The sequence below is a fragment of the Emys orbicularis genome, chromosome 8, assembly GCF_028017835.1.
Source record: "Emys orbicularis isolate rEmyOrb1 chromosome 8, rEmyOrb1.hap1, whole genome shotgun sequence".
NCBI classification, from domain to species: Eukaryota; Metazoa; Chordata; order Testudines; family Emydidae; genus Emys; species Emys orbicularis.
The window spans coordinates 74,754,189-74,761,034 of NC_088690.1; positions in this window are offsets into that span (position 1 = coordinate 74,754,189).

Genomic DNA, 6,846 nt, shown 5'->3' on the forward strand with positions numbered 1-6,846 from the left:
ATCTTTAGAACCCAATACAAACAAGTTAGTACTGCCCCTCTGACATAGTTAGTTACTTTCCCTGATGTGGCTAGTTATCACCCATCACCTTGGTTCAATCAAAACATCTTTATTACGTATTGTCATCCTGACCTTATCTTTTAGGAGGGGTCAGTGTGTTCCTGTTATCCTTGGGGAATGTTTTTGTACCATCCTTGATATCGGGATTTGTTTGCGTGAGCACTCTGTGACTAGCACTTCTTAGGAATGTGTATTTCTGCAATATCAGCCCTATTCTTGCGAGATTCTGTGAGCAGATCCTGCCTCATACCAGGCCTCTGATACAAGGGCTTATGTGTCAGGCTCTCTTCCTACTACACAAGTAACAAATGTGAACTCCTGGATCACTGAACCAGTCTTACCGTGAAGTCATAGACAGTCCCCTCAGACTCTCCAGTCTATCTTGCCACCCTAACAAACTGGACTTTGTGATAAAAGGTCACTTAAACCAAAAATCACACCACAGCAGATTACTCGCAGTCCTAAGAGACCAGTCACTTACCCCAGATCAATTGGTACTCCTGATCTTACACCAAAGCCAGTCAGCAGCCAATTCTATAGTAAACTAACTAAAGATTTATTAGCTAAGAGAAAGAATGGGAGTTATGGAGAGGTTAAAGCAGGTAAAATATATGTACAGGTGAATCTCAGTTTGTAACTGCAAATTGTGCCAGTTTCCCAAAAATCTTTCAGGGTATCCAGATTGTCTCTGGGGATCTCTCCTTTGCATCTGGTACACTTCCTTGTAAGAGTCCAAACAGTTCAGAGATGAAGGATCTTTCTTTGAATCCATTTTTATATCTCCTTCTGCCAGAGGACAAGGTGATAGTGTCACTACCCACGTGAGTTTTTCCTTGGATGATGGTGAGTGAAGAATGCACTTAGTCTTTGACCTCAATCATCACACACAATAACCACTTGCTTTGAAATTGGCCTTTTTTTCTGTTAAAGTTCTTCATTTGCAGTCCAAAAGGCTTCTTTAATGGGTTATTTAGTTACAGGGGTTAGTACAATGTAAATGTTTGCTATTACACCAGGACACAGCTAAGTGAAAACAATGCAAGTAACTTTCCACTAGTTTTCATGAAGTTTAAACATCCAATATACTTATATAGTTAACAATTGCTTTGATATACATAAGTGAATTGACCTGAATACACGCTAGCATGATCTGGCCAGCCAGTATCACACAGGCTGGGAAGCCTAACTTAAGAACCTGGCCTATTGGTTGAACCTATATTAAAGAACAGAATTATCAGACACATAGATGAACATGATTTGTTGGGGAAGAGTCAACACAGCTTTTGTAAAAGAAAATCATGCCTCACTGCTCTATTCAAATTCTTTGAGGGTGTAAGCAAGCATGTGGACGGGGTGATCCACCTGATATAGTGTACTTGGACTTTCAGAAAGCCATTGACAAGATCCTACACCAAAGGCTCTTAAGCAAAGTAGGCAGTCATGGGATAAGAGTGGATCAGTAACTGGTTAAAAGACAGGAAACAAGGGTGGAAATAAATGGTCACTTTTCACAATTGAGAGAGATAAATAGTGGGGTCCCCCAACAATCTGTACTGGGAATTACAATGTTTAACATATTTGTAAATGAGCTGGAAAAGGGGATGTGACATTATTGACATAAACTGTGACCGTATAAATCATTGTTGCAACCACTGTTATATATTTGCAGCAAATATTGTACAAAGGTTGTCGTGTGAGGTGTCTATAAAAAGGTTATGATTTGCTGGTTATGATTATGCTATCTGTATGTGTGTATCATTTTTGTAGTTGAAATTATGAATATTGGCTATGTACTTGTATCTCAATGTGTTTGATTCTAAGTAGCATTAGTGAAGCATTTGGTCAGCTTCTTGAGAAAGGAATTTGCAGATTAAGTGCCCAATCAAGAAACACTTAACTGACAATGGACCTTGGGAGACTCCAATCCACATGAGAAGTCTTCCTGGGAATGTTCAACGTAGCAATTGAGCAATGGCTGCTCTCCCTGTAAAAGAACTGAGTCATGCATGGACATGTGACTTGCCCATGTGACTCCAAACTCCATCTTGCTGCTGTGATTTTCCACAACAAGAACAAAGGGGTGTCCTTCAACATGGCAGAGGATATAAAAGGCACTGGAAACCCCTCCATTTTGTCTTCAATCCTGCTTCTTACCTCTGGAGGAACTTTGCTACAAACTGAAGCTCTGAACAAAGGACTGAATGACCCATCCAAACTGTGGATGTACTTCAGAAACTTGATTTCAACCTGCAGTATTCCATCACTGCTACAAGCCTGAACCAAGAACTTTGCCATTACTGTATGTAATTGATTTCATTTAACCAATTTTAACTCTCATCTATATTTCTTTCTTTTATGAATAAACCTTTAGATTTTAGATTCTAAAGGATTGGCAACAGTGTGATTTGTGGGTAAGATCTGATTTGTACATTGACCTGGGTCTGGGGCTTGGTCCTTTGGGATTGGGAGAACCCTTTTTCTTTTACTGGGGTATTGGTTTTCATAACCATTCGACCCCATAACGAGTGGCACTGGTGGTGATACTGGGAAACTGGAATGTCTAAGGGAATTACTTGTATGACTTATGGTTAGCCAGTGGGGTGAGACCGAAGTCCTCTCTATTTGACTGGTTTGGTGTGCCTTAATAGTAAAGGAAACCCAGCCTTAGGCTGTAACTGCCCTGCTCTAAGCAATTTGTCCTGAATTGGTACTCTCTGTTGTCCCACCAGAGGCCACGTCATTACAGGGGGTAAATAGAGATGTAGCAAAGTTTGCAAATGATACAAAATTACTCAAGCTAGTTAAATCCAAAGCTGACTGTGAAGAGTTGCAAAGGGATTTCACAAAAACTAGGCAACAAAATGGCACATGAAATTCAATGTTGATATGTGTAAAGTACTGTAAATCAGAAAACATCACAACTGTATGTTCAAAATGATAGGAGCGAGACCTTAGAGTCATCATGGATATTTCTTTGAAAACATCTGTTCAGTGGCAATAAAAAAAGTGAACAATGTTGGAAACCATTAGGAAAGGAATAGATAATAAGACAGTAAATATCATAATGCCACTATATAAATCCATGCTACACCCACACCTTGAATACTATGTGCAGTTCTGGTCACCCCATCTCAAAAAAAGATAGTTAGAAATGGAAAAAGTACAGAGAAGGGCAACAAATGATAAAGGGTATGGAACAGCTTCCATATGAGGAGAGATTAAAAAGGCTGGGACTGTTCATCTTAAAAAAGAGAACTAAGCAGGCTACGATACAGGTCTATAAAATCATGAACCATGTGGAGAAGGTGAATAAAGAAGTTACTCACAAGAACCAGAGGTCACGCAATGAAATTAATAGGCAACAGAAAGTACTACTTCTAACAATACACAGTCAACCTGTGGAACTTATTGCCAGGGGATGTTGTGAAGTCCAAAAGTATAACTGAGTTCAAAACAGAATTAGACAAATTCTTGGAGGATAGGTCTGTGACACTGCACCCCATACTCATCATAGTGATATGATTATGATATGGTTATGACATACTTATGATGCACTTTGTACAAGATGTGTTGTGAAGTGTCATTGGAAAAGTTGTGATTTGCTGAATAGGATTATCCTATTTGTGTGCATGTATCATTTTTGTATCTGAAGTTATGAATATAGACTATGTATCTGTACTTCAAATATGCTTACTCTGGGTAACACCAACAATTAGCCTTTCAGGTACAACAATGAAGAAGCTAGACAGTGCTAATGGCTGTTAAGATTGCTAGTGACAATGTAGGATTCAGGCCTGTATTTTTGCCTCAGATAGAATTTTGGGTTTTGTTTGCCCATTTGATTTTTAATATATTTATATGTTTACTAATATGTGTGAATAAAGGAATTCTTACTAATATGTGTAAACAAAGGACAAAAACACTGTAGGTTGTTTTTGCCTAGCGATATGGGTTTGTTAGTATAATGGAAACAAATAAGAACAGCTAAAGTGTTGCAGGGTATGGTGGAAGTGTAATATATAAGCATACACTGGAATGCTGCCTGGCTGCTTTCTTAAGCCAAGATCAAGCAACCAGTTAGGAGGGACAAGGGAGATGGGGGTGGGTGGGTGGTGGGAAGAGGCATAAAAAACACTAAAAGCCAAAAAAAAGCCTGGCCTTGGCCAAAATACAACCTCATTCATTACCCCTCTCATGGAATACAAAAAAGGTGGGACAAAGACCCCCGACTCATGACCCTTCAAAATGGAACAGAACCATAAATTGTAAAGGGTGTGACTAGGTGTGTGCACTGCAGTTATATTTCGGCCTGGTAAGAAGGAGGAGGTGGGAATGGAGGCACAAGCAAGGCTCTGCAGCATCACAGCTGGGAAGGGGGACATGGGGTAAACGCTACATGGTGTCAGAACTGGGAACGGAACACTGGAAAACAAATTCTGCCAGCGTGTAGCGCTATGGATGTGCTTGCTTTGAACTGACTCCAATAAACATTGCATTGCCTGCACTTCGGAGTTCTGATCTTCTGCTTTCTGTCTCTGTGACAAGAACCAAGGGAGGGGGTGAAAGGAAAGCCCTCTAACAATGGTCCATCAGCAAAGACAATGGACCATGGAAGAGTTTAGCCTTCCTGTGAACATTTCAGCCAGATGATGAGTAATGGCTGCTATGACTCAGCAAGGCATGCAAGGGCATGTGACACATGACACTGAACTCCATTTTGGTGCCTCTATTTTCCCACAAACTGGGCTGGGAACTTAGCTTGGAACAAAGGGTTCCCGCCATATGGAAAAAACTATATAAGGTGGGGAGTGACATCATCTTGTGGCCTCACCCCCCCACACAAGAGAACTCCTGGAAACACCTGAGGAACAAAGACTCAACTGGGAGACGTGCTGGTCCCAGACTAAAGGGATTTCTAGCCTGTGTATGGAAACTTGGTAGACTGCTGGTATCATCCATCAAGGTGAGAAATTGCTTAGTTTGCATTTTTGTTTATTTGCTAGGTAATCTGCTTTGATCTGGTTGCTATCGCTTAAAATCTATCTTTTTGTAGTTAATAAACTTGTTTTATCTTAACCAGTGTGTCTTTAAGTGAAATGTCTGAGAAAAATCTCAGCTTGGTTAACACAGGCTTGGTGCATATCTTTCACACATTCAGGGAAAAGTAATGAGCTTGCATTGTACAGATCCCAGACAGTATAATTCTGGGTTTATACTACACGCAGGGGTCGGCAACCTTTCAGAAGTGGTGTGCCGAGTCTTCATTTATTCACTCTAATTTAAGGTTTCACGTGCCAGTGATACATTTTAACGTTTTTAGAAGGTCTCTTTCTATAAGTCTATAATATATAACTAAACTATTGTTGTATGTAAAGTAAATAAGGATTTTTAAATGTTTAAGAAGTTTCATTTAAAATTAAATTAAAATGCAGAGCCCCCCGGACCGGTGGCCAGAATCCAGGCAGTGAGAGTGCCACTGAAAATCAGCTCGTGTGCCGCCTTCGGCACGCGTGCCATAGGTTGCCTACCCCTGTACTGTCTACAGCAAGGGGGCAAGGCTGGGGAGCTGGGAAATTGGCTGTTGTCCCCCGTTTGTCCTTGAATGACTCTCATAGCTCAAGTGAGTGTGTGGCGCCACCTGCCGTCATGTCGGGTCATAACAGGGCCTGGAGAGGCTGGCTGAATCACCAGCAGAGCAGTGTGACAAGGGACAACCTAGTTGGCTGGTTAGGGGGCACAGCGGTTCCCACAGCTCCCAGACTGCACCCATCAATGGTTATTAGCCAGAATGGTCAGGGATGCAACCCTCTTCTCTGTGTGTCCCTAAACCTCTGACTGCCAGAAGCTGGGATTGAACAACATGGGATGGATCAGTCGATAATTTTCCTGTTCTGAAGCCCCTAGCACCAGCCACTATCAGAAGACAGGATACTGGGCTAGATGAACCTTTGGTCTGACCCAGTATGGCCATTCTTATGTAAGAACCTATGCGTCTCTGTAGGAGCTGGATTTTATAATGTACTATGAGAATTAATGTATGATTTGATTTCATCCTGTCAGCCACCCTTTTTGAATAGCAGAAAGGAATGACAGACCAGAACAATCCTTATGACTGATTATGGTCACTCTTTTGTTTTAGAATAAGTTATAAAGTTACTATGGTTTCCTATATGTATTACAAATTAGGAAGTAAAAGACAAGATTCTCTATTGTATCTATGTTAAGATTAGAGGGATGTTGAGAGCCTGAAGCCCCAATGTGAATTGTTTTAGTTATAAGATTTAGCAAGGCTTGATTTACAATGTATTCTGCTGAATATACAATACTGCTGTCTGTATACCTTTGAAGGTTTCTGTAAGAGATTGTTTGTGTGAATGAGGAATGCATGCATCAGGAAAAGATAAGGTGTGAAAGCCATCACAAATGTCCAGATGGTCAAGAAGAAGTGAGAGACTTGGAAAGACCAGGAGACAATCAGAAAACATCCATTGTATCCGATGTTAAACATGTTAGCAGCATTGACGACCTCAGAGGTGAGGCAGGCACCCCCGAAGGCGAGACAACAAATAGGAGATAACGATGGGAAACCGGACAATAACCATCAAATGATAACACCACTTAAGGACTAATGATTACAGGATGACATTGCAAAATGCATGGACCCAGATGAGAATTTTGTATGAGCCTAACATTTTCACCTTTCGTGGTCTTGCCTGTTTCCATACTGCATACCATCAAGGGAGCTGAAAACATTAGCATATCCTGACATACATAAGAAGGAAAGGA